This window comes from Caretta caretta, chromosome 2 (genome assembly GCF_965140235.1).
Source record: "Caretta caretta isolate rCarCar2 chromosome 2, rCarCar1.hap1, whole genome shotgun sequence".
Taxonomy (NCBI): Eukaryota; Metazoa; Chordata; order Testudines; family Cheloniidae; genus Caretta; species Caretta caretta.
Window position 1 is genome coordinate 241116797 of NC_134207.1, and position 26231 is coordinate 241143027.

A 26231-nucleotide genomic window follows, 5' to 3' on the forward strand; every position below is an offset into this window, starting at 1 on the left:
AAGGTTTTTAAGGCCTGGCTTGACAAAGCCCTGGCTGGGATGATTTAGTTTGGGTTGGTCCTGCTTTGAGCAGGGGGTTGGGACTAGATGACCTCTGGAGGTTTCTTCCAACCCTAATCTTCTGTGATTCTGTGCTTTTTTAACTTATAAAAATGTTATAATGTAATTTGACATGAATGCACAAGTGCGTTCCGGTATACCTTACTCTCCTGAGCATCCCTTTTGAAATCAAAGGGACATCTTGTGTGAGTGAGGACTACTCAGCATGAGTAAAGTTTTGCATGTTCAGGTTCTCAGTAATTAGAATATAGGGTAATAATAAATTGTCTATTTCAGCTAGGTCGTATTCATATTACACATATTTTACTACCGTCAACAGAATTTACAAAAGTATATGGTAAAAATAAGCAAAATTATAGGCGCACATATTTCCTAAAGACTTTTAAATTTACTTTGCAACAATCCATAATTTAAAAATATCACAATTTTCTTCTGAATACTTAAAATTAGGGCTGTTGATTAATCACAGTTAACTCACGCGATTAACTCAAAAAATTAATCACAATTAATCGCAGTTTTAATTGCACTGCTAAACAATAGAATACCAATTGAAATGCATTTAATATTTTGGATGTTTTTCTACATTTTCGTATATATTGTATTCTGTGTTGTAATTGAAATCAAAGAGTATATTATTTTTGATTACAAATATTTGCACTGTAAAAATGATAAACAAAAGAAATAGTAGTTTTCAGTTCACCTCATACAAGTACTATAGTGCAATCTCTTTGTTGTGAAAGTGCAACTTACAAATGTAGGGTTTTTTTTACATATCTGCACTCAAAAACATAACAATGTAAAACTTCAGAGCCTACAGGTCCACTCAGTCCTACTTCTTGTTCAGCCAATCACTAAGACAAACAAGTTTAGTTACATTTACAGGAGATAATGCTGCCCTCTTCTTATTAACATTGTCACCAGAATGTGAAAACAGGCATTTGCATGGCACTTTTGTAGCCGGCATTGCAATGTATTTATGAGCCAGATATAGTAAACATTCGTATGCCTCTTCATGCTTCAGCCACCATTCCAGAGGACATGCTTCCATGATGATGACGCTCATTAAAAAAAATAAAGCGTTAATTAAATTTGTGACTGAACTCCTTGGGGTAGAATTGTATGTCCCCTGCTCTCTTTTACCCACATTCTGCCATGTATTTCATGTTATAGCAGTCTTGGATGATGACCCAGCACATGTTGTTCATTTTAAGAACACTTTCACTGCAGATCTGACAAAATGCAAAGAAGGTACCAAATGTGAGACTTCTAAAGATAGCTACGGCACTCGACCCAAGGTTTAAAAATCTGAAGTGCTTTCCAAAATCTGAGAGGGCTGTGGTGTGGAACATGCTTTCAGAAGTCTTAAAAGAGCAACACTTAGATGCGGAAACTAAAGAACCCGAATCACCAAAAAAGAAAATCAACCTTCTGGTGATGGCATTTACTCAGAGGATGAAAATGAACATGCGTTGGTCCGCATTGCTTTGGATTGTTATCGAGCAGAACCTATCAACAGCATGGATGCATGTCCCCTGGAATGGTAGTTGAAGCATGAAGGGACATATGAATCTTTAGTGCATCTGGCACGTAAATATCTTGTGATGCCAGCTACAACAGTGCTATGAGAATGCCTGTTCTCACTTTCAGGTGACATTGTAAACAAAAAGCAGGCAGTATTATCTCCTGTAAATGTAAACAAACTTGTTTGACTGAGCGATTGGCTGAATAAGAAGTTAGGATTGGGTGGACTTGTAGGCTCTAAAGTTTTACATTTTTTTATTTTTGAATACAGGTTTTTTGTACATTATTCTACATTTATAAGTTCAACTTTCATGAAAAAGAGATTGCACTACAGTATTTAGATTACGGTATGCATCCGATGAAGTGAGCTGTAGCTCATGAAAGCTCATGCTCAAATAAATTGGTTAGTCTCTAAGGTGCCACAAGTACTCCTTTTCTTTTTGCGAATACAGACTAACACGGCTGTTACTCTGAAAACTATTTCTTTTGTGTTTTTATGGTGCAAATACTTGTAATCAAAAATAAATATAAAGTGAGCACTGTACACTTTGTATTCTGTGTTGTAATTGAAATAAATATATTTGAAAATGTAGAAAACATCCACAAATATTTAAATAAATGGTATTTTATTATTGTTTAACAGTGCGATTAATCACAATTAATTTTTTTAATCGCTTGACAGCCCTACTTTAAAAGTATTTAAACTCTCAACATCTCTCAAGAATATTTGAGAAAATGTTATATTATATTTGGAGAGTTGGAATCTTCCTAAGTACTTCTCAAACAACTAAAGCCCCTTTTCCCACAACTCTTTTTACTCCACCATAAAGCCAACTTGTTGCAATGTTATTCCCTCCAAGAGAGGAAAGCTGGAGCCACAGGAGGTTACTGGAGTTCAATGTGACACCCCTACATCCCAGGGGATGATGAGTGAGAGTTATATTAGGGTATAAGTAGTTTATACAAATACTAAAAATAGAGATTTAATTAGCATAATGCTAATTCTATTTTTTTTTAAAAGAAGGCTTAGGGAATTGAAAAAAAATCTTTAAAATGTTCACCTTTATTAGATGGAAAATTTGTTGCTTGGTTTGAATCTGTGCCTCCTTTTTTGTTTGGTGATGCCTAGCACAGAGTGTATGAACTACTGGAAAAAAAATGTTGAACAGTGAGAAATGTTAAGCCATTATGAAATATTGTAGTGATAGGGAGGATCCAGAATCACATAGAGTACATCTGATAAAACTAGAAGGTTAATGGATTTTTAAATTTAAAATAGGAAGTGATCATCTGGTTTAACAGTACAAAGGATGTATTTAAACAGAGAACTCCTCAGAGTCCATTGTAGACAAAAGCCCTGTGAGGGCTTGCAATGAATGAGTTAGGAGAGATTGTGCAGTTCAGTCATTTTGCTTACTTGAATTAAAATTAACCCCTTTAAAAAAAGATATGAACAAAACAATAGTATCACATGAAGTCCTCGGTGTGGGAGTCCAGTGCATAGAATCATAGAATGATAGAATATCAGGGTTGGAAGGGACCTCAGGAGGTCATCTAGTCCAACCCCCTGCTCAAAGCAGGACCAATCCCCAACTAAATCATCCCAGCCAGGGCTTTGTCAAGCCTGACCTTAAAAATATCTAAGGAAGGAGATTCTACCACCTCCCTAGGAAACACAGTGTTTCACCACCCTCCTAGTGAAAAAGTTTTTCCTAATATCCAACCTAAACCTCCCCCACTGCAACTTGAGACCATTACTCCTTGTCCTGTCATCTGCTACCACTGAGAACAGTCTAGATCCATCCTCTTTGGAGCCCCCTTTCAGGTAGTTGAAAGCAGCTGTCAAATCCCCCCTCATTCTTCTCTTCTGCAGACTAAACAATCCCAGTTCCCTCAGCCTCTCCTCATAAGTCATGTGTTCCAGCCCCCTAATCATTTTTGTTGCCCTCCGCTGGACTCTTTCCAATTTTTCCACATCCTTCTTGTAGTGTGGGGCCCAAAACTGGACACAGTACTCCAGATGAGGCCTCACCAATGTCGAATAGAGGGGAATGATCACGTCCCTCGATCTGCTGACAATGTCCCTACATATACATCCCAAAATGCCATTGTCCTTCTTGGCAACAAGAGCACACTGTTGACTCATATCCAGCTTCTCGTCCACTGTAACCCCTAGAACATTTTGCACAGGTGGTGAGATTTGATTCTCTCTAGGGTTTTTTGCTTCCCTAAAACCATTTCTCTCCTTCTGTTTATTTCCTTTATCTTAAAAACATTTTTTTCCTTGTCTGAACTGCTTCTCTTCACCTTACTTTACTCTTCAATATTCTCTTTTATTTGGTATTACCTTAAACATTTTTATTCCTCTCTTCCATTTGTTAAGCCTTTCCCTTCTTTCTTAAATGTTCTGCTACCAGCTTTACCAATATTTATTTACTCTCTCTCAACACTTCACACTCCCCATTCCTCTTTAAAAAATGGAATACCAGAGCTGTACTTGGCCATTATATTTATTTTCCTGTAAACAGGAAGTACAGAATGCTTCGTGTCAGAAGCTTGGGTATTAAAATGTGTATTAAATACGTGGGTTAAATAAAAGTATTGTTTACCGCATGCACTTGAATCTGTCAGAATAAAGCAGTACCTTTTAAATCAAACTCTTGTTTTTCTCTTGTAATAACCTTACATATTGTCATCTTGTCATGGTAGAAATGATGATGGTGACTGATTCTCTCTGAAAAAGTTGGTTGTATTCAAATAGGTAAACTTGTCTAATGATGAATTACCATATATTTGGCATACTTATAATACTTTAATTCTAATTATAGTATGTTTGTTTAAAATCCTTAATGATCTTAATATTTGTCTTTCTAGCTATTAGAATCTTTGCTTAAGGTAAGAATTTTGTTTTGACATACATATTTTGTCATTATCATGCTTTTATTTTGAAGTAGAATTTTGATTGCCAGTGGCTGATAATCTTTATATTTTTCTCTTAAAGTGGTTTGGAAAGGTAGTTCAGCAGATGGAAGAGGTAAACCTAACACCTAAAAATTGTTGGTTTTAGTTTTGGCTTAGTTTTCATAAGAAAGAACTGGGATATAGTGAATGTCTTAATCAATCACCTCCCTAGCTCTCATATACATGGGAGGCGAGTTCTATGGGCCCGTGGTGCCCGAGCACCAGGAATATTCCTGTCCCAGGGACCCGGCTCCAGCAAACTTTCCCACCTCCCCCCCGCACTTCCCCCAGCCCCACCTGCCGCCCCTGAGTAATTTAAAACAGCCTGGGGGCTTCCCCCACTACCCAGCAGCTCAGGGGGGCTGAGTGGCTTCCCGCGCACTCATTCCACGTGGCTGCCGGCAGGTCCTCGCAGCCCGTGTGAGGGGGCTGTGCTGCTGCGTGCTGCCCCCACCCCAAATGCCCCTGCGGCCAATGGGAAGCTGCAGGGGTGGTGCCTGCAGACAGCAGCGTGAGGAGACCCCCGGGCCTGCCCCAGCTAGGAGCCGCTGCCGGAGGGGGTGCACCAGGTAAGCATCGAACCCCCCCCCATCCACTTCCAGAACCTGCACCCCCTCCCCCCCCAACTCCCACTTGCAGTCCCACCTGTCCCCTGCAGCTACTTTTGTCCCCAAACTCCCTGCCAGAGCCTACACACCCACCCCCTCCTGCACCCCCGCACCCTGCCCAGAGCCTGCACCCAGCACCCAAACTCGTTCCCAGATCCTGCACTCCAGACCCCCTCCTCCACCCAAACTCCCTCCCAGAGCCCGACCTCTCACCCCTTCTGCACCCAAATTCCCTTCTAGAGCCTGCACCCCAATCCCCTGCCCCAGCCCAGAGCCTGCACCCAAACTCCATCCCAGAGCCTGCACCCTAGACCCCGTCCTCCACCAAACTCCCTCCCAGAGCCTGACCCCCTGCACCCAAACTCCCTCTCAGAGCCTGACCTCTCATCCCTTCTGCACCCAAACTCCCTCTCAGAGCCTGCATCCCCACCCCCTCGTGCACCCCAATCGCCTGAACCCCAGACCCCCTCCCCCATCCAAACTCCCTCCCAGAGCCTTAGGCAGGTGTGTGTGGGGAGTTTGTGTGTGTGTGTGGGGGGGTTCTGGGTGTTCTGGGCACCACCAAAATTTCTACAAACCTGCCGCCCCTGCTCATATATAAATACATTATAGTTACGGTTGAGACTCTGCTGGTAAGATCAGAAATTGTGACTTTTCTCTTAAAAAACAATCAACAAAACAAACAAAGAATCACACCACCAAAAACAATTGCTCAGGGCTATCCTTGGTAATGTAGTTTGTTAGAGAAAGTGCTTTATTGCATTTTGAATAGCTTTCTATGAAAACCTTTTAGAATCCTTTTTCACAAGACACCTTTCTGAAAATTTCTAGAGTACATTAGTATTTGAACTCCTTATAGTTCTTGCTTCCCTTGTATGATCTATAATATATAGCAAGATGTTCAATAATATTAAAAAGATTCAGCTGACATTGGTTAGTTCATTATATTTTTTGTTGAAAAGAATCAGAATACAGAGTCAGCTATCCATTTTGAGCATCTGTGGCGTGTGAACAGACCATCTGACAATCAGTTGCAAAAAGCAAACAAACCACCAACACTATTTCTTACTATGTAAGTTCTATAAACAGAGATGTAAAATACTAGCTTTTTAAAGATTTATGCTCGCTTATGGCTATGGAGAAAAACATTTTGTAATAAATGCTTATTTTCTCACTGTATTGTAAATAGATTTTAAGAGATTGAATATTTCAGTGTCTAATGATCTTTCAGCTAGGAGAAGATGAACTTGTTCCAGATTGGCAGCTTCCTTTGGCTGATAAAGACATAACAAATAACATTACTAAATTAGTGCAACGCATCAAAAAGCTTGAAGAACTGAAAGGCCGTGTTCAAGATCTGCCCAAGTCCATCCAGATTCCTGCAGCCAAGCAGTAAGAGAACTGTAAAATAGTATTAGGATTACTAAATATAGAGGAAGAGTGAAATATAGAAGAAAATTGAGTATTTGAAAATGTTCTTTTGACCTATAATGTACAAATAAATATAGGGAAAATTGCCTATTTAAATGTGCTTTTGCATATACTTCTGACCTTATGTTCCAAAGCAGAAATTGAACCATAGTTTGAAGATTTAAGAGTGACAGAGTTTAAATTAAATTATATAAAAATGTGACTTTTAAGTGGGTCCAGAAAATCCCCATAGCAATATGCAAGTTGCCCTACTTCTGAAAAGGAGAAATTAAGATATTATTTCTGAACTGAGTCTGGGAGGTATGTGAAATCAAACTGCTTCTTCACAAGGAAGGTGAAATGTTTTTAATTGCTCTACACTGACTCTTCTAGCTGAGGAGTGGCACTGAATACCTCCAAAGGGGAGTCCAGTTCTGGTGAACAGGATGGAAACCTTTGAAGGTGGGGCAAGGATGGAAAATGGGGAGTTCCTTTATACTCTGTCAAGGATGAAAAAAACTGGTTTCAAGTACATTTTTTATTCTACTGTTCTGTAAATATTTTTTTTTAAATAATGGGTTATCAATGACTATTTGTGATTAAAAAGTGCATCTAAAATGACTGCTGGTATGCTGTGGTACAGCACTTCAGAGGTGCAGTCTTTCAGGTGAAATATAATACTTAGGTCTGGTGTACACGGGGGGCGGGGGTGTCGATCTAAGTTACGCAACTTTAGCTACATGAATAACGTAGCTGAAGTCGACGTACTTAGATCGACTTACCGTGGTGTCTTCATCGTGGCGAGTCGGCTGCTGCCACTCCCCCGTCGACTCTGCCTGTGCCTCTCACGGAGCTGGAGTACAGGAGTCGACGGGAGAGCACTCGGGGGGTCGATTTAGACATGATAAATCGACCCCTGTTGGATTGATCGCTGCCCGCCGATCTTGCGGGTAGTGTAGACACCCCCTTAGAGTCCTGACCACTTGTGTCTGTTAAAAATATTGAGGTGGGGTATACTACCCAGGAGAGGCTGGAGCATTCCTGGGTTTGAAAGATGTGGACATCAGGCCTGGAATCTGTATGTGGGGCAAGGTTAACCACGAAATCATTGAAGCCTGTTAGCCTCTCAGAAAACCATCCTGGAGCATATGAGCAAGGGCAGGCTGACAATTAGGGGATGGGAATAAATGAACAGGTCAGCGACTGGGTTGGGCTGGAGAAGGTCAGATCCTCACAACTCTAATACTACTCACTTCAGTATACGTTTGAAAGACTTCCTCCGCTCTGAAGAGCAAAAGGCAATGTCTGTGTTAGTGTAACCACTGGTGTGTGTGTGTCTGTCTATCTGTCTTACAGGTTCCCCTCCATGTTGATCCGTAGAGGATAGGAGTTTTATAGCCCCAGATATAGTGTGTGTGTCTGTTTAGCTCAAGCTGTGACAGCTCATGCTTTCAACTCAGGATGTCCCTGGTGTGTTGGCCAAAATTGTGGCCATTGCAGTAGCATTCTATTTCAAGGATTTACTTTATCCTCTCTCTGGAGAGGAAAAGGATTGCATGTTTTTCAACCATTTGTAGGTTTAGTGGTCCTTTCTGTGTGTATGTGTGTGTGTGTGTGAGAGAGAGAAGTAGAGACTGTTTCACCATGAAGGAGAAAATAGCTTTAGGAAGGCAGAATTTAGGTAGCAAACTCAGGTTGTTGCCTCAAATTCAGGGCCCAAGACAGGAAGACTACAGGGTGGATTGGAATTCCCCTCTCTGTTCAGTACTGAAAGACTGGTGGGAATCTACTCCAGGATTGATTGCATGACATAAGGAGTAGAGGAAGCACCTTAAAAGTGGGGGGGAGGGGTCACAAGTGCCCGAACTATGGCCTCTTGTCACACCACTTCCGTTAGGCCCTGTCCCCTCACTTGAGTCACTGCCCTCATTCTGCACATTCCCACTGAGGCCCCACCCTCATGCCACCCCTTTTCCCTGAGCCGCCACCCTTGCGCCCCCTCTTCCGCCCAAGACCCCGCTCTCCCAGTCACTCCTCTCTGCTTTTCTCCATCCCCTTTTTCCCGTTGCTCACCCTTATGGCTGGTAAAAAGTGGGAGGGGAATGTGGGGGGGGGGGCATGGCCCCTATTCCAGCGCTCCTGCATGACATTTTTACTAGAATAAGACATTAACTCCAGAGTCCTGAATAAAATGCAGCTTGGGAGTACAGGTACAGTGAACAAATTGTAGTTACGCCTTGCATCTTCAATTGTATATGGTGTTCTTTGTTTACTACACTAACACCGTTGCTTGTGTACGCTGCTAGTGTTTCACCCTAGAGAAGGCTGGATTTCAATATCGGGTGAAGTGTTCTATTTATACAGTGTGAACATATTTTTTAAAGTGCGTTGGGATCTTTATGAAAGGCACAATAAATTGCATTTAATGTTACTGTATTATTAAGCCATAGAGATGAGGTTTTAGGATGGAAACCTTATTTAAAGTGGTGCTTAAGAAGCTGTACAATGTATAGTAATGCTTACAGGCAGGTAAAGAATACAATTTTATGTATAAATTACTTTTATTTTCCTATTTTTAAAAATATTTTAATGCAAATAACTGATTGCAAGAATATGGCTGAAATTTGGACTCCCAAAAAGATTAAGAACTTTAATTCTGCTCTCTTGTGCATGTGCATTTCAATGTTTTCTTACTTTTAAGATAGCACAAAATATGTGGAATAAAACAGTTACATTTGTGCATTTCTTGGCAATATAAATAGATTAAAAATCATTTGGGGCTATCTTCTATTCTTATAAGACTCCCAGTGGCGTCACTGGGAATTTCACCACTGAAATAAGAGTAGAATATAGGCCTTAGAATCTGGAGGACTCTCCTCATCAGATTGGAACAATTTTGAGGTGGGTACAATTTTTAGCTCTTTACTACTTGATATTATCTCTTTAAAACTAGATTTAGTCTTTGAAATACTGTAAATTTTGACAGGGAAAAGAAAAAACGAGCAAGCCCAGTATCATCAAGTCATAGAGATCCAAAGGCTATTTTAGAAGGTGAGAATGATATTGATTTGTTTCCATGTTTTGGAATGCAGAATGGTTTAAGTCAACACTTCTATTCATGTAAGTTATTAAAGAGCCATATTGTCATGTGTTCTGTTAGTACGGTATACTTACAAAAGAATTATTTTAGAAATAGTTCAAATTAGTTTTAAAGAGTTCTACAATTTTGAGTGGTACTGTTTTTTTCAATTTGCCCATCTTTAAAGCCAGGCTGCATTAATTACTATGAATACACTTCACTGGCCTCAGAGAGAGAGAGGAACATGACATAATATAGTTTTTCTATAAATCACAACACTGTGATATACTTTAAAAACATATACTTCCAGGACTGGAAGAATACCTCTTTTAAAACCCAAAAGGAGGACTTTCCAGCTTTTTCTAGCTTTAATGGTTCACAAGTTCATACCTTAAATCTTTCAATGACTTAGGACTAAATATTGTCCATCCAGGGAAATGTGATTTTTGGGGAAAGAGAGAATATACACAGGTTTCAGAGTAACAGCTGTGTTAGTCTGTATTTGCAAAAAGAAAAGGAGTACTTGTGGCACCTTAGAGACTAACCAATTTATTTGAGCATAAGCTTTCGTGAGCTACAGCTCACTTCATCGGATGCTTATGCTCAAATAAATTGGTTAGTCTCTAAGGTGCCACAAGTACTCCTTTTCTTTATACACAGTCAGTGTATTCTTCAAGCTTACCCTTTCCTGAGGTTTGGTTTCACTGGTAGTTGAAACAGCAACAACATAGCATGAATCTCAATTTAAATTTCTATCCAAGATTAGTTATTGCATGCAGAGACCTCTAATAAGAGACTTCTCTGCCACAAACCTTAATTCCTTCCAACAAGAAGGTAACTCTCACCTCATTTATATTTTGATGGAGTTAATGAGTTGCTCCTCCCACAACAAGTAAAAGCAGAATGTATTCAGTAGATTGGTGCAGGATTCTAACTCCTGCTAATAAGGTGGGTCAATAGAGGAACCCCACCACCCTTCTACTAACAACATTACCACAATTCTGCTTTCACTTGTGAATTAGTGATATAAGTTGGATACCCTTGTGACGGGTTGGATCACAGAAACCCCGTTGGGGCTGTCAACTGATGTGCCAAGACTACTACTACTCCTGCTTTCCCTGCCAGCTTGGGACTCCAGAACCCTGTTTTGCTGAGCCAGACTTGCCAGTCTGCTCCAGGACAGACCCAGAACCACATGCCCCAAAGCTGCAGACTTAACTGAAAGCAACTTAAGAAGTGTTCCTGTCTTTTACACTCAGATGCCCAACTCCCAATGGGGTCCAAACCCCAAATAAATCCGTTTTACCCTGTATAAAGCATATACAGGGTAAATTCATAAATTGTTCGCCCTCTATAACACTGATAGTGATATGCACAGCTGTTTGCCCCCCCAGGTATTAATACATACACTGGGTTAATTAATAAGTAAAAAGCGATTTTATTAAATACAGAAAGTAGGATTTAAGTGGTTCCAAGTAGTAACAGACAGAACAAAGTGAATTACCAAGCAAATAAAATAAAACACGCAAGTTTAAGTCTAGTACAGTAATAAAACTGAATACGGATAAAATCTCACCCTCCGAGATGTTTCAATACATTTCTTTCAGACTGGACGTCTTCCTAGTCTGGGCACAATCCTTTCCCCTGGTACAGCCCTTGTTCCAGCTCAGGTGGTAGCTAGGGGATTTCTCATGATGGCCGCCCCCTTTGTTCTGTTCCACCCACTTATATATCTTTTGCATAAGGCGGGAATCCTTTGTCCCTCTGGGTTCCCACCCCTCCTTCTCAATGGAAAAGCACCAGTTTAAAGATGGACTCCAGTTCAGGTGGCATGATCACATGTCACTGTAAGACTTCATTACCCACTTGCCAGCCCACAGGTATACAGGAAGACTTACAAGTAAAACAGAGCCATCTACAGTCAATTGTCCTGGTTAATGGGAACCATTAAGATTCCAAACCACCATTAATGGCCCACACTTTGCATAACTACAATAGGACCGCAGAGTTATATTTCATATATCTAGTTTCAGACACAAGAGTGATACATTTATACAAATAGGATGACTACACTCAGTAGATTACAAGCTTTGTAATTATACCTTACGAGACCTTTTGCATGAAGCATATTCCAGTTACATTATATTCACACTCATTAGCATATTTTTAATAAAATCATATAGAGTGCAACGTCACAACCCTTTCTGAGAAATATTTTTAAATAATCTGTGTTAATATTGCATAAAATGGCTTTTTTACTGACCAGCAGTATAATAATGTAAACATTGCTCTATTCTGTTCCAGATCTTGTAATGAAACATGGGACTGAGGATGTAGTCAGCATGACACATGCTTTTGAAAATGACCTGACACCACGTAAGTTGTTAAGACTGCTAAAGATTTGCTAAAACATAAAATGTAAGTCAAAATATTTTAGATTTTTTTTTTTGCCCTGTCATGGGTTGTATCACTCTACTGAGACCCAGGGGAACCAGGCAGAGTCCAAGGATCACATCTTTGGGATTTTTATCTGAGAAAGAAAGGGTTGATAGGACTGGGAAATGGCTGAATCTGGTTAGTCTGACTGTAACTTCCTTTAAAAGCTCTTGTGTAGCAAATAAATGTTTTAAGAACAACATAAGAATGGCCATACTGGGTCAGACCAAAGGTCCATCCAGCCCAGTATCCTGTCTACCGACAGTGGCCAATGCCAGGTGCCCCAGAGGGGGTGAACATAATAGGTAATGAAGAAGTGATCTCTCTCATAGAATGATAGAATATCAGGGTTGGAAGGGACCTCAGGAGGTCATCTAGTCCAACCCCCTGCTCAAAGCAGGACCAATCCCCAACTAAATCATCCCAGCCAGGGCTTTGTCAATCCTGACCTTAAGAACTTCTAAGGAAGGAGATTCCACCAACTACCTAGGTAATGCATTCCAGTGTTTCACCACCCTCCTAGTGAAAAAGTTTTTCCTAATATCCAACCTAAACCTCCCCCACTGCAACTTGAGACCATTACTCCTTGTTCTGTCGTCTGCTACCACAGAGAACAGTCTAGATCCATCCTCTTTGGAGCCCCCTTTCAGGTAGTTGAAAGCAGCTATCAAATCCCCCCTCAATCTTCTCTTCCGCAGACTAAACAATGAGCACTCGCATACTAGACATAATGAAAGTATTTGAAAGCCCTACAGTATTCATAAGCAGAATTCAATCTGCAGAATTGCTTATGAATACTGTAGGGCTTTTCCACAGAACTGCTGCCTAGCCATTCGGTCCCTTGTCTGTAGCGGTGCATTGGGTTCTTCCGTCCTAAGTGCAGGACCCTGCACTTATCCTTATTGAACCTCATCAGATTTCTTTTGGCCCAATCCTCCAATTTGTCTAGGTCCCTCTGTATCCTATCCCTACCTGCCACCGTATCTACCACTCCTCCTAGTTTAGTATCATCCGCAAATTTGCTGAGAGTGCAATCCACACCATCCTCCAGATCATTTATAAAGATATTGAATAAAACCGGCCCCAGGACCCACCCCTGGGGCACTCCACTTGACACCGGCTGCCAACTAGACATGGAGCCATTGATCACTACCCGTTGAGCCCAACAATCTAGGCAACTTTCTACCCACCTTATAGTGCATTCATCGAGCCCATACTTCTTTAACTTGCTGGCAAGAATACTGTGGGAGACCGTGTCAAAAGCTTTGCTAAAGTCAAGAAACAATACACCCGCTGCTTTCCCTTCATCCACAGAACCAGTAATCTCATCATAGAAGGCGATTAGATTAGTCAGGCATGACCTTCCCTTGGTGAATCCATGCTGACTGTTCCTGATCACTTTCCTCTCATGTAAGTGCTTCAGGACTGATTCTTTGAGGACCTGCTCCATGATTTTTCTGGGGACTGAGGTGAGTCTGACTGGCCTGTAGTTCCCAGGATCCTCCTTCTTCCCTTTTTTAAAGATTGGCACTACATTAGCCTTTTTCCAGTCATCTGGGACTTCTCCCGTTCGCCACGAGTTTTCAAAGATAATGGCCAATGGCTCTGCAATCACAGCCGCCAGTTCCTTTAGCACTCTCGGATGCAACTCGTCCAGCCCCATGGACTTGTGCACGTCCAGTTTTTCTAAATAGTCCCTAACCACCTCTTTCTTCCACAGAGGGCTGGCCATCTATTCCCCATGTTGTGATGCCCAGCGCAGCAGTCTGGGAGCTGACCTTGTTCGTGAAGACAGAGGCAAAAAAAGCATTGAGTACATTAGCTTTTTCCACATCCTCTGTCACTAGGTTGCCTCCCTCATTCAGTAAGGGGCCCACACTTTCCTTGGCTTTCTTCTTGTTGCCAACATACCTGAAGAAACCCTTCTTCTTACTCTTGACATCTCTTGCTAGCTGCAGCTCCAGGTGCAATTTGGCCCTCCTGATTTCATTCCTACATGCCCGAGCAATATTTTTACACTCTTCCCTGGTCATATGTCCAACCTTCCACTTCTTGTAAGCTTCTTTTTTATGTTTAAGATCTTCTAGGATTTCACCGTTAAGCCAAGCTGGTCGCCTGCCATATTTACTATTCTTTCGACTCATCAGGATGGTTTGTCCCTGTAACCTCAACAGGGATTCCTTGAAATACAGCCAGCTCTCCTGGACTCCTTTCCCCTTCATGTTAGTCCCCCAGGGGATCCTACCCATCCGTTCCCTGAGGGAGTCGAAGTCTACTTTCCTGAAGTCCAGGGCCCGTATCCTGCTGCTTACCTTTCTTCCCTGTGTCAGGATCCTGAACTCAACCAACTCATGGTCACTGCCTCCCAGATTCCCATCCACTTTTGCTTCCCCCACTAATTCTTCCTGGTTTGTGAGCAGCAGGTCAAGAAAAGCTCCCCCCCAGTTGGCTCCTCTAGCACTTGCACCAGGAAAATGTCCCCTACGCTTTCCAAAAACTTCCTGGATTGTCTGTGCACCGCTGTATTGCTCTCCCAGCAGATATCAGGAAAATTAAAGTCACCCATGAGAACCAGGGCGTGCGATCTAGTAGCTTCTGCGAGTTGCCGGAAGAAAGCCTCATCCACCTCATCCCCCTGGTCCGGTGGTCTATAGCAGACTCCCACCACTACATCACTCTTGTTGCTCACACTTCTAAACTTAATCCAGAGACACTCAGGTTTTTCTGCAGTTTCGTACCGGAGCTCTGAGCAGTCATACTGCTCCCTTACATACAGTGCTACTCCCCCACCTTTTCTGCCCTGCCTGTCCTTCCTGAACAGTTTATAACCATCCATGACAGTACTCCAGTCCTCCCACCAAGTCTCTGTTATTCCAATCACGACAGAATTCCTTGACATCACCAGGACTTCCAGTTCTCCCTGCTTGTTTCCAAGGCTTTGTGCATTTGTATATAAGCACTTGAGATAACCTGCTGATCGCCCCTCATTCTCAATATGAGGCAGGAGCCCTCCCCTCACAGACATTCCTGCCTGTGCTTCCTCCCGGTATCCCACTTTCCCACTTACCTCAGGGCTTTGGTCTCCTTCCCCCGGTGAACCTAGTTTAAAGCCCTCCTCACTAGGTTAGCCAGCCTGCTCGCAAAGATTCTCTTCCCTCTCTTCGTAAGGTGGAGTCCGTCTCTGCCCAGCACTCCTCCATGGAACACCATCCCATGGTCAAAGAATCCAAAGCCTTCTCTCCGACACCACCTGCGTAGCCATTCGTTGACTTCCACGATTCGACGGTCCCTACCCAGGCCTTTTCCTTCCACGGGGAGGATGGACAAGAACACCACTTGCGCCTCAAACTCCTTTATCCTTCTTCCCAGAGCCATGTAGTCCGCAGTGATCTGCTCAAGGTCATTCTTGGCAGTATCATTGGTGCCGACGTGGAGAAGCAGGAAGGGGTAGCGATCCGAGGGCTTGATGAGTCTCGGCAGTCTCTCCGTCACATCGTGAATCTTAGCCCCTGGCAAGCAGCAGACTTCTCGGTTTTCCCAGTCAGGGCGGCAGATAGATGACTCAGTCCCCTGGAGGAGAGAATCCCCGACCACCACCACCCGCCTCCTTCTCTTGGGAGTGGTGGTCGTGGAACCCCCAATCTCAGGACAGTGCATCTCATGCCTTCCAACCAGCGGAGTCTCCTTCTGCTTTCTCCCCCCAGACGTATCATCTGGTCCACTCTCCGCAATGGTACCTGTGGAGAGAACATGAAAGCGGTTAGTTACCTGTGTCTGCGTTGCTGGAACCCGGACATTCCCCCTTCTTCTTCTGGAGGTCACATGTTGCCAAGCTTCTTCATTGGCCTCTTGGCTCCGCTGTGCAACCTGCTCTAAATGTTTACAGCTTTGTGCCCGTAGAAGCATATCCTGACTTTTGTCCAGAAAATCCTTAGATTCTCGTATGCAACTCAGGGTCGTTATCTGTTGCTCCAGACCTTCAATCTTCTCTTCCAATATGGAGGCCAGCTTGTACTTTGTACAGACAAAGTTGCTTCTGTCCTGTGGAAGAAAGACAAACGTGGCACATTCAGTGCAGGTCACAACAGTTGAACCCCCCCTTCCATATCACCTTCCTACTATGAGCTTCCTCAGAGAAGTTGGTAAGATGTAAGCCTCACTGGGCTCACCCCAGGCAAACTCCCAGGCAAACTCTTGCTGTGTGCTGCTCTGCTGTTCCCCGCTGCTCAGCTGGTTCGCCGCCGCTCAGCTGGTTTGCGAAGCTCTGGCTATTTTTAAGAAGGCAATTAGATTAGTCAGGCATGACTTGCCCTTGGTGAATCCATGCTGAGTGTTCCTGATCACTTTCCTCTCCTCTAAGTGCTTCAGAATTGATTCCTTGAGGACCTGCTCCATGATTTTTCCAGGGACTGAGGTGAGGCTGACTGGCCTGTAGCTCTCCTTCTTCTCTTTTTTAAAGATGGGCACTACATAAGCCTTTTTCCAGTCGTCCGGGACCTCCCCCGATCGCCATGAATTTTCAAAGATAATGGCCAATGGCTCTGCAATCATATCCGCCAACTCCTTTAGGACTCTCGGATGCATCACGTCCGCCAACTCCTTTAGCACTCTCGTATGCAGCGCATCCGGCCCCATGTACTTGTGCTCTTCCAGATTTTCTAAATAGTCCCGAACCACTTTTTTCTTCACAGAGAGCAAGTCACCTCCTCCCCATGCTGTGCTGCCCAATGCAGTAGTCTGGGTGCTGACCTTGTTCGTGAAGACAGAGGCAAAAAAAGCATTGAGTACATTAGCTTTTTCCACATTCTCTGTCACTAGGTTGCCTCCCTCATTCAGTAAGGGGCCCACACTTTCCTTGACTTTCTTCTTGTTGCTAACATACCTGAAGAAACCCTTCTTGTTACTCTTAACATCTCTTGCTAGCTGCACCTCCAGATGTGATTTGGCCTTCCTGATTTCACTCCTGCATGCCCAAGCAATATTTTTATACTCTTCCCTGGTCATTTGTCCAATCTTCCACCTCTTGTCAGCTTCTTTTTTGTGTTTTGGATCAGCAAGGATTTCACTGTTAAGCCAAGCTGGTCACCTGCCATATTTACTATTCTTTCTACACATCGGGATGGTTTGTCCCTGTAACCTCACTAAGGATTCTTTAAAATACAGCCAGCTCTCCTGGACTCCTTTCCCCCTCATGTTATTTTCCCAGGGGATCCTGCCCATCAGTTCCCTGAGGGAGTCAAAGTCTGCTTTTCTGAAGTCCAGGGTCCATATTCTGCTGCTCTCCTTTCTTCCCTGTGTCGGGATCCTGAACTCTACCATCTCATGGTCACTGCCTCCCAGATTCCCATCCACTTTTGCTTCCCCTACTAATTCTTCCTGGTTTGTGAGCAGCAGGTCAAGAAGAGCTCTGCCCCTAGTTGGTTCCCCCAGCACTTGCACCAGGAAATTGTCCCCTACACTTTCCAAAAATTTCCTGGATTGTCTGTGCACTGCTGTATTGCTCTCCCAGCAGATATCAGGGTGATTGAAGTCTCCCATAAGAACCAGAGCCTGCGATCTAGTAACTTCCGTTAGTTTCCGGAAGAATGCCTCGTCCACCTCATCCCCCTGATCCGGTGCTCTATAGCAGACTCCCACTACGACATCACCCTTGTTGCTTCTAAACTTAATCCAGAGACACTCAGGTTTTTCTGCAGTTTCATACCGGAGCTCTGAGCAGTCATACTGCTCTCTTACATACAATGCAACTCCCCCACCTTTTCTGCCCTGCCTGTCCTTCCTGGACAGTTTATATCCGTCCATGACAGTACTCCAGTCATGTGAGTTATCCCACCAAGTCTCTGTTTATTCCAATTGCATCATAATTCTTTGACTGTGCCAGGACTTCCAGTTCTCCCTGCTTGTTTCCCAGGCTTCTTGCATTTGTGTATAGGCACTTGAGATAACTTGCTGTTTATCCTGCTTTCTTAGTATGAGGCAGGAGCCCTCGCCTTTCGCTTTCTCCTGCTTGTGCTTCCTCCCGGTATCCCACGTCCCCACTTACCTCAGGGCTTTGGTCTCCTTCCCCCAGTGAACCTAGTTTAAAGCCCTCCTCACTAGGTTAGCCAGCCTGCTTGCGAAGATGCTCTTCCCTCTCTTCGTTAGGTGAAGCCCGTCTCTGTCTAGCAATCCTCGTTCTTGTAACACTATCCTATGGTCAAAGAATCCAAAGCCTTCTCTACGACACCACCTGCGTAGCCATTCGTTGACATCCACGATTCAACCGTCTCTACCCAGGCCTTTTCCTTCAACGGGGAGGATGGACGAAAATACCACTTGCGCCTCAAACGCCTGCCATCCATCTCCACCCTCTGACAAACAGAGGCTAGGGACACCATTCCTTACCCATCCTGGCTAATAGCCATTAATGGACTTAACCTCCATGAATTTATCCAGTTCTCTTTTAAACCCAGTTATAGTCCTAGCTTTCACAACCTCCTCAGGCAAGGAGTTCCACAGGTTGACTGTGCACTGAGTGAAGAAGAACTTCCTTATATTTGTTTTAAACCTGCTACCGTTAATTTCATTAGGTGGCTCCTAGTTCTTATATTATGGGAACAAGTAAATAACTTTTCCTTATTCACTTTCTCCACATCACTCATGATTTTATATACCTCTATCATATCCCCCCTAGCCTCCTCTTTTCCAAGCTGAAAAGTCCTAGCCTTTTTAATCTCTCCTCATATGGGACCCGTTCCAAACCCCTAATATTTTTAGTTGCCCTTTTCTGAACCTTTTCTAATGCCACCTTTAATGAACCTTTTCTAATAACCTTTTTTGAGATGAGGGGACCCCACCTGTAGGCAGTATTCAAGATGTGGGCGTACCATGGATTTATATAAGGGCAATAAGATATTCTCCGTCTTATTCTCTATTCCTTTTTTAATGATTTCTGACATGCCGTTTGCTTTTTTGACTGCCGCTGCATACTGCGTGGACGTCTTCAGAGAACTATCCACAATGACTCCAAGATCTTTCTCCTGATTAGTTGTAGCTAAATTAGCCTCCATCATATTGTATGTATAGTTGGGGTTATTTTTTCCAATGTGCATTACTTTACATTTATCCACATTAAATTTCATTTGCCATTTTGTTGCCCAATCACTTAGTTTTGTGAGAAGTTTTTTACAAGTTTATTTTTTTTCCACAGAAACAATTGAAACAATGAGCACTCGCATACTAGACATAATGAAAGTATTTGAAAGACAAACAAATAAGTTACAAAGGTAAGAAGTTTTTCTAACAGATAAATATATTTATGTACATGGCATCTGTGTATAGAGATAGAGGGCACTGTATTGACTCATAAAATGATAATCGAAGGCCAAGAAATAAAACCTATTTAAATTGAAAGCCCTACAGTATTCATAAGCAATTACTTGCTACATGTTGAGTATTGTTATTATGTTGAATAATATCAATAGCTGATAATGTCTGAAATGTTTCACATTGTTCCTGGTCTCATTGCCTCGTCTGTCAAATGTTGCTTTTGCTTTTGGGAACTATAGAAATTTAATCTTTCAAACTAAATTATGCATATCTTGCACCTTTTTCAGATACAGGTTGAGGAATTTGATCAGGGCTATTTTTTGTATGGTGGTAATCTTCAGCAATTCCAAAAACAATGGATTGGATCCATGGTGTTTTCCCTAGTTCATATGAAGAATTAATTAGAGCTGGCTGAAAAAAAGAATTCTTCTTCGCGTGATTGTCCATGTCCATTCCACTGTAGGTGTGTGCATGCCTCATGCACAATTGTCAGAGATTTTCCCCTGAGCAGTACCTATCAGGGTGGCATGAGTGCTCTCTGCTGCCTTGTGCCACTGCATGCAGGTATAAAGGGTAGCTCTGCCCCCAGTCCCCTTCCTTCCTACCACCAGTTGTTGTTGTTAGAGATGCTATGCTCGCATTTCCAATTCCTTTCCTCTTTAGGGTACATAATACCTGTTGTGTTAGTTTTAGGCTAATTTAGAGTTTTTGTACATAGTTTAAAACTAAAAGTAAGTATTTATTAGCATGGATTCACTGGTTCCCGATTAGTACTCGTACCGGCTTCATACCTTGTTCTCTGGGCTTCAAGTCCTGTCACTCATGCCAGCTGTCTTAAGTGTCTAGGGAAGGTGCATGTGACTGAGTGTAGTGTGCGGGAAGGCATCTCTCCCCCTCTGGTTTGGTGGGAGGCCACACCGCCTCACTTTGTCACTGCAGTCACAGCCTAATGTCAGGGGAATTAGCAGATCAGGTGTGAGCAGCCTGATCCTCTCAGCAGGGCAAAGCACCAAACAGTCTATGGGCTCTGACCCTCAGGCAGGGCAGAGCTAACAAGCAATCTGTGGGCTCTGGCCCTCAGGCAGGGGCCACTGCAAACAAGCAGTCTATAGGCTTTGGCCCTCGGTCAGGGCAGAGCAAACAAGCACACTATGGGCTCCGGCCCTTGGGCAGGGGCGGAGCAAACAAGTGGTCTATAGGCAGAGAGGCTACCACCCCAGGGGTGCAGTTGGCAGCAAGTGGGTAGGGGGACTCTGGTCCCCCCTACTCCACCGGGTCCCTGCCCAGGGCCCTAACAGTGGCGGAGTGTTTTGCCACTGGGTCAGCGGGGATCCAGCTGCAACATGCTGACCTGGATTCAGGCAACCACCCAACCGGACTACAGTATAGTCTCCCTGGGCCACTTCCTACCATCTTGTTGTTCGATATCTTGGCTCTGTGGGTGTCCTCTGTCTCACCGGGTGGATTGCCAACAGCAGTCCCAGCAGCTTCCCTGTGGACTCAGTCTCCTCTGGGGTCAGGGCACTGCTTGAGCTTGGCAGCAGAGTCAGAGGCCTGCTGTGAGCAAGGTACCTCTGCCTCCTTCCCTGGCTGGGCTCCAACTGAGCTGGAAGCTCTGTCTTTTGTACTTTCTCTCCCACCTCTCAACTTTTGGTGGGTGGGGTAAGCCCAGCCTGACTCCACCCACTCGTCACAGAGAGTGGTTCCTTCCTCTCTGGCTCAGAGGGAGGCCATACCACCTCAGTACAGTGGCAAATGTCACATTTTTAGGGGGTTCAAACCCTGCTCAAAGAAAGACAAGGCAGCCAGACTCAAGTATCTGCTCATGGAGTCTGTGCCTTGCCTACCATTGCAGCCTTTTCTGCTCAGAGTGAATACTGAGCACAGCCAGATCTGTTAGGAGTGCTCCCCCTGATCTGACTGAGTTGAAGGGCACATATTTGTCATTAGTACTGTAGAAGAGGCAACGTAAGTCCTCTAAAGACTTCATATCGGGGTCTTCATAATCTTCAGTGAATGCACTGAATAGAGGCAAGGACATGGAAATCCTTTGAAACCAATCCCTGAAGTACCAACGCAGATTTTGGTACGGCAGAACTAGGAGCCTTCTCTGGTGTTGTCTATGCCAGAGTCTTATGAGGCAGCTTGGGAATAGTTGAACCCGTCGGTACCAATTTCCCCATCTATTCAGGACTCCTGCCTGGTTACCAGGGTCTGGTGTACATGATTCATTGGTTCTGGCTCCAGACCTGACAAACTGTTTGGTGCTGGTGGCTGCTACAGTTAATGCACCTCTCAAGAGGATTCTATCTAGAGGGAAGCCAGAAATGATCTTGCTAGTACCTCCATCTCCAGGCTGAGAACCTCCCCGGTACTGATGGATCAGCTTCCCTGTGGTCTGAGAAAGTGGACTCTTTATCAGACTCTGAAGTCAGCTCTTATGTGTCTCGGGCGGGATATGTTCAGCAGCCCCAATGTGGTGCCTGTCCACCATGGTATTCCTCAGCATTCTGAGGACCAATGGCCTGACATAACTGGTGCCCATCTCCATATCTGTGGCCCTTTTGGAACCCTTGGGGTTACACTCCACAGTTTAGAACATCTCTGCTCCCTTCCCACCCTATTACATCAGCTAGGCATTGGGAGCATCTGCCCACCCTGAGACTGTTACCATGCACAGGGAACTTCGTGCTCTGAATTTGCTTGTGGAGGAGTTGGATGAGACTCCATATCAACAACCCTTAGTCTCCTCTTCTTCATTGAATGATGAGGTAGTGATAAGAGTCTGCTTCTGCTGCTCGTGATGATTGTAAAGTTTATCAGGACTTATTGAGGAGGGTCGCTGCAGCTCTGGATATCTAACTAGAAGAGGTACAGGAAAAGTCACACAGGCTAAAATGTCCACCAGTCTAGGTGAGATCCTCCATGGTAGCTCTCCCTGTTAATGAGGCTATCTTGGAGCTGTCAGGGCATTATGTCAGGCACTATCTTCCCTGCCTCTCACTGCCATCGCTATGTGCATTGCTTCCTGGCTGCAGTCATCAGGTCTTCCCTCAAAAGTGCAACAAACCATTCAGGAAGGATTCAAGGGAACCCTTAAGTTTCCAGGGATTTATACAGCACTTCAAAACCTCAAAAAACCAAACTGTTCTGCCTGTGGCAGTCCCAACAGTTTCCTCCTTTCATGCCGCATACCCAGGACTAGTATATGACAAAAAGAGGGGCAAAAGTTACAAGAGGCATCCTCCTCCTCCGTGCTCTTCTGCAGCTGCCAGATCACCTAAGTAAACTGGGTCCTCTAAACAAACATTTTGACCCATTGGTAGAGAACAGTCTAGCACTCCCCAGAGTACCACTTTTCTCTACCCCAATATTTGCCAACCACCTGCCCCACGTCCTAAGTTCTTGGTCCTGCATTACCATAGATCAGGGGGTCCTAAGCCTAGTGGAATGGGGATACACCCTTCAGTTTGTTTCTCGCGGGCCATAGAGAAAGTTACCATGTTGCTCAAAAGGAAAGCATTTTATTTCTGATATTTCCTAATCCTGAAAGCAAAGGGGCGGGTGTTAGGTCATGTCTCAGGCTTTTTTTGGATCAAAGACAGATAAGCAAATTCCTAAAGAAAATAAAATTCTGGTTGATCACTCTAGCTTTCTAGTATCCCTTCCTTAGATTCTGGGGACTGGTATGCTGCTCTCGATTTAAGACTCTTATTTTCATGTGGCAGTTCTCCAGAGCTATCAAAAATTCCTCAGCTTTGTGGTCAATGGATCACACTACCAATTACAGTGTTGCCCTTTGGCTTGTCAGCAGCTCCTTGCAGTTCATGAAGTGCATGGCTGTGGTAGCGGCACTCCTGTGAACATCAGGAGTCCATGTATTCCCTTACCTAAATAACTGTCTAGTAAGAGGCCAGTCCAGATCTCAAGTACTGTACAGCATGGTCATGATACAGTCCACCTTTGATACATCGGGGCTTCTAATCAATAAGGAGAAATGTACCCTGACTCCTGAACGGATAATAGAATGTATTGGTTGGTCCTGGACTCAACAAAGGTCAAGACTTTCCTGCCGGGCCTGAGATTCCAAACAATGTCTGTTATTACTCTAGATCCAAAGGCTCATCCTGTCACTACAGTATGAAACTGCATTTGAGCACATGACAGCATACACTTGTGGTGCAGCATGCCAGGCAGTGCTTCAGGGAGCTACAAGGCTGGCTAGCCTCAGTGTATTCACTGGCCTGTCATCATATGGACATGGTGGTTCAAGTACCTACTCAGGTCTTTTCAGCCCTGGACTAGTGGATAGAATCCTTGAATGTTTGCATGGGAGTTCCCTTTGCTGCTCCACAGCACTCACCATAGTCGCAGATGCATCAGAATGAGGTTGGGGAGTTCATTTAGGTCCCTTTCAGACACAAAGACTTTGGTCTATCTAAGATCTAAAGATCCATATAAATATCAGGGCACTTCGGGCTATATGTTTAGCTTGCTTGGCTTTCCTTCCACAAATCAAGGGCAGAATTTGTTGGGTCTCAGAAACAACCCAGGAGCCATAATCTGTGTAAACAAGCAACAGGGGGCCTGATCAATGAAGTTATGCCAAGGCAATTCTGCTTTGGAATTTCTGTATTTCCGGTTCCATCAATCTGAAAGTTGCTTACCTTTCAGGAGTTCAGAATACTCTGGTATATCACCTAAGCAGGTCATTCACAAGTCACCATGAGTGATCTCTTCATCCAGATGTGTCTAGGTGCATTTTCCAGCTTTGGGGGACTCCCCAGGTGGACTTATTTGCAATAAGAGCAACTCAAATGTATTTTTGTTCCAGAGTGGGCCACAGCCCAGATTCATTGACAGATGCCTTCCTCCTACCCTGGTCGAAGGGCCTACTGTATGCCTTCCCTTCAGTTCTGCTCTTGCCCACGGTCTTGTACAATATCAAACAAGATTGTGCTCACCTTTATACGTATAGCCATAGGTGCCGACTTCTGCTCACGCCGGTGGGTGCTTGAACTTCCTCTGCCCACGCTCCAAGTCCACCCCTGCCCTGCCCCCTCCTGCCTCTTCCCCGCCCACATTCCAGCCCCAACTCCACCCCCTCCCTGCCCCTATTCCAACCCCTTCCCCAAATCCCCGCCGCTTCCCTGCCTCCTCCCCTGAGCTTGCCACATTCCCACTCTTCCCCCTTCCCTCCCAGAGCTTGCTACGCCGCCAAACAGCTGTTTGATGGTGGCAAACACTGGGAGGTAGGCAGAGGAACGGGGATGCGGCACGCTCAGGGGAGGAGGCTGTCATAAATATAAAGGGAAGGGTAACCACCTTTCTGCATACAGTCCTATAAAATTCCTCCTGGCCAGAGGCAAAGTCCTTTTACCTGTAAAGGGTTAAGAAGCTAAGATAACCTCGCTGGCACCTGACCAAAATGACCAATGAGGAGACAAGATACTTTAAAATCTGGAAGGGGGGGGGGACAAAGGGTCTGTGTGTGATGCTTTTGCCAGGAACAGAAAAGGAATGGAGTCTTAGAATTTAGTAAGTAATCTAGCTAGATATGCGTTAGATTTCTGTTTTGTTTAAATGGCTGGTAAAACAGCTGTGCTGAATGGAATGTATATTCCTGTTTTTGTGTCTTTTTGTAACTTAAGGTTTTGCCTAGAGGGATTCTCTATGTTTTGAATCTGATTACCCTGTAAGGTATTTGCCGTCCTGATTTTACAGAGGTGATTCTTTTACTTTTTCTTTAATTAAAATTCTTCTTTTAAGAACCTGATTGCTTTTTCATTGTTCTTAAGATCCAAGGGTTTAGGTCTGTGTTCACCTATGCAAATTGGTGAGGATTTTTATCAAGCCTTCCCCAGGAAAGGAAGTGTAGGGCTTAGGGGGATATTTTGGGGGGAAGACATCTCCAAGTGGGCTCTTTCCCTATTCTTTGTTTAACACGCTTGGTGGTGGCAGCATAGGGTTCAAGGACAAGGCAAAGTTTGTGCCTTGAGCAAGTTTTTAACCTAAGCTGGTAAGAATAAGCTTAGGGGGTCTTTTATGCAGGTCCCCAGATCTGTACCCTAGAGTTCAGAGTGGGGAAGGAACCTTGACAGAGACGGAGGAAGAGGTGGGGTGGGGAGGGCAGGGAGGGCAGCTTGGCTGCTGGTGAGTGCAGCACACCCACTAATTTTTTCCCGTCGGTCCTCCAGCCCCGGAGCACCCATGGAGACTGCACCTATGCTTATAGCCCCAGCATAGACCCATCAACATTGGTTCTCAACTCTATGAGCCCTATTGGTCAGATTTCCAGTGTTATTCCCACAAGATGCAGATCTGATCTCTCAGGACCACGGTTGCCTCCTTCATTGAAACCTGCAGGCCCTCCACATGAAAGCGTGGTTGCTTCATGGATGACATCCTTGGAAGGAAGTTGTTCTAAGGGAGTGCATGAAGTTTTTCTAAATAGTAGAAAGTTTTCAACTAGGACTATTTACCTTGCTTAATTGAAAAGATTCTCTAGTTGGCCCCCACAGAAAGGCATTTCCCCAGCTTGAAATTTTATTTACCATTATTGGACTATTTCTTGTATCTGAAACAACAAGTGTTAGCTGTTAGTTTCAGCAGAGTCCACTTGGCAGCTATCTCAGCGTTCTACCCACCCATGGATAACTGCTTGCTTTTTTTCAAACCCTGTGTCCATCAAGTTTCTGAAGGGTTTGGACAGATTATATCCACAGGTACCCAATCAGCTCTCCTCGTGGAAATTAAATTTAGTTCTAGTAAAATTGATGGGTCCCCCCTTTGAGCCAGTGGCAATGTGTTTTCTGTTACACCTTTATATGGCTTTTTTGGTTGCTGTT

General features: G+C 44.0%; 1 protein-coding gene across 4 annotated transcripts in view; it reads left to right on the plus strand.

Annotated features, from left to right (window-relative positions):
* The first annotated feature begins 5028 nt into the window (after positions 1-5028).
* Positions 5029-26231, plus strand: part of CCDC7 (coiled-coil domain containing 7) — a 177205-nt gene continuing 156002 nt past the window's right edge. For all 4 annotated transcript variants that reach the window (XM_075125966.1, XM_075125969.1, XM_075125968.1 and 1 more), the window contains exons 1-5: positions 5029-5111; positions 6382-6542; positions 9547-9611; positions 11944-12015; positions 19265-19340. The gene's annotated coding sequence lies outside the window, so the exon portion shown is untranslated. The remainder of the gene's footprint in view (positions 5112-6381; positions 6543-9546; positions 9612-11943; positions 12016-19264; positions 19341-26231) is intronic.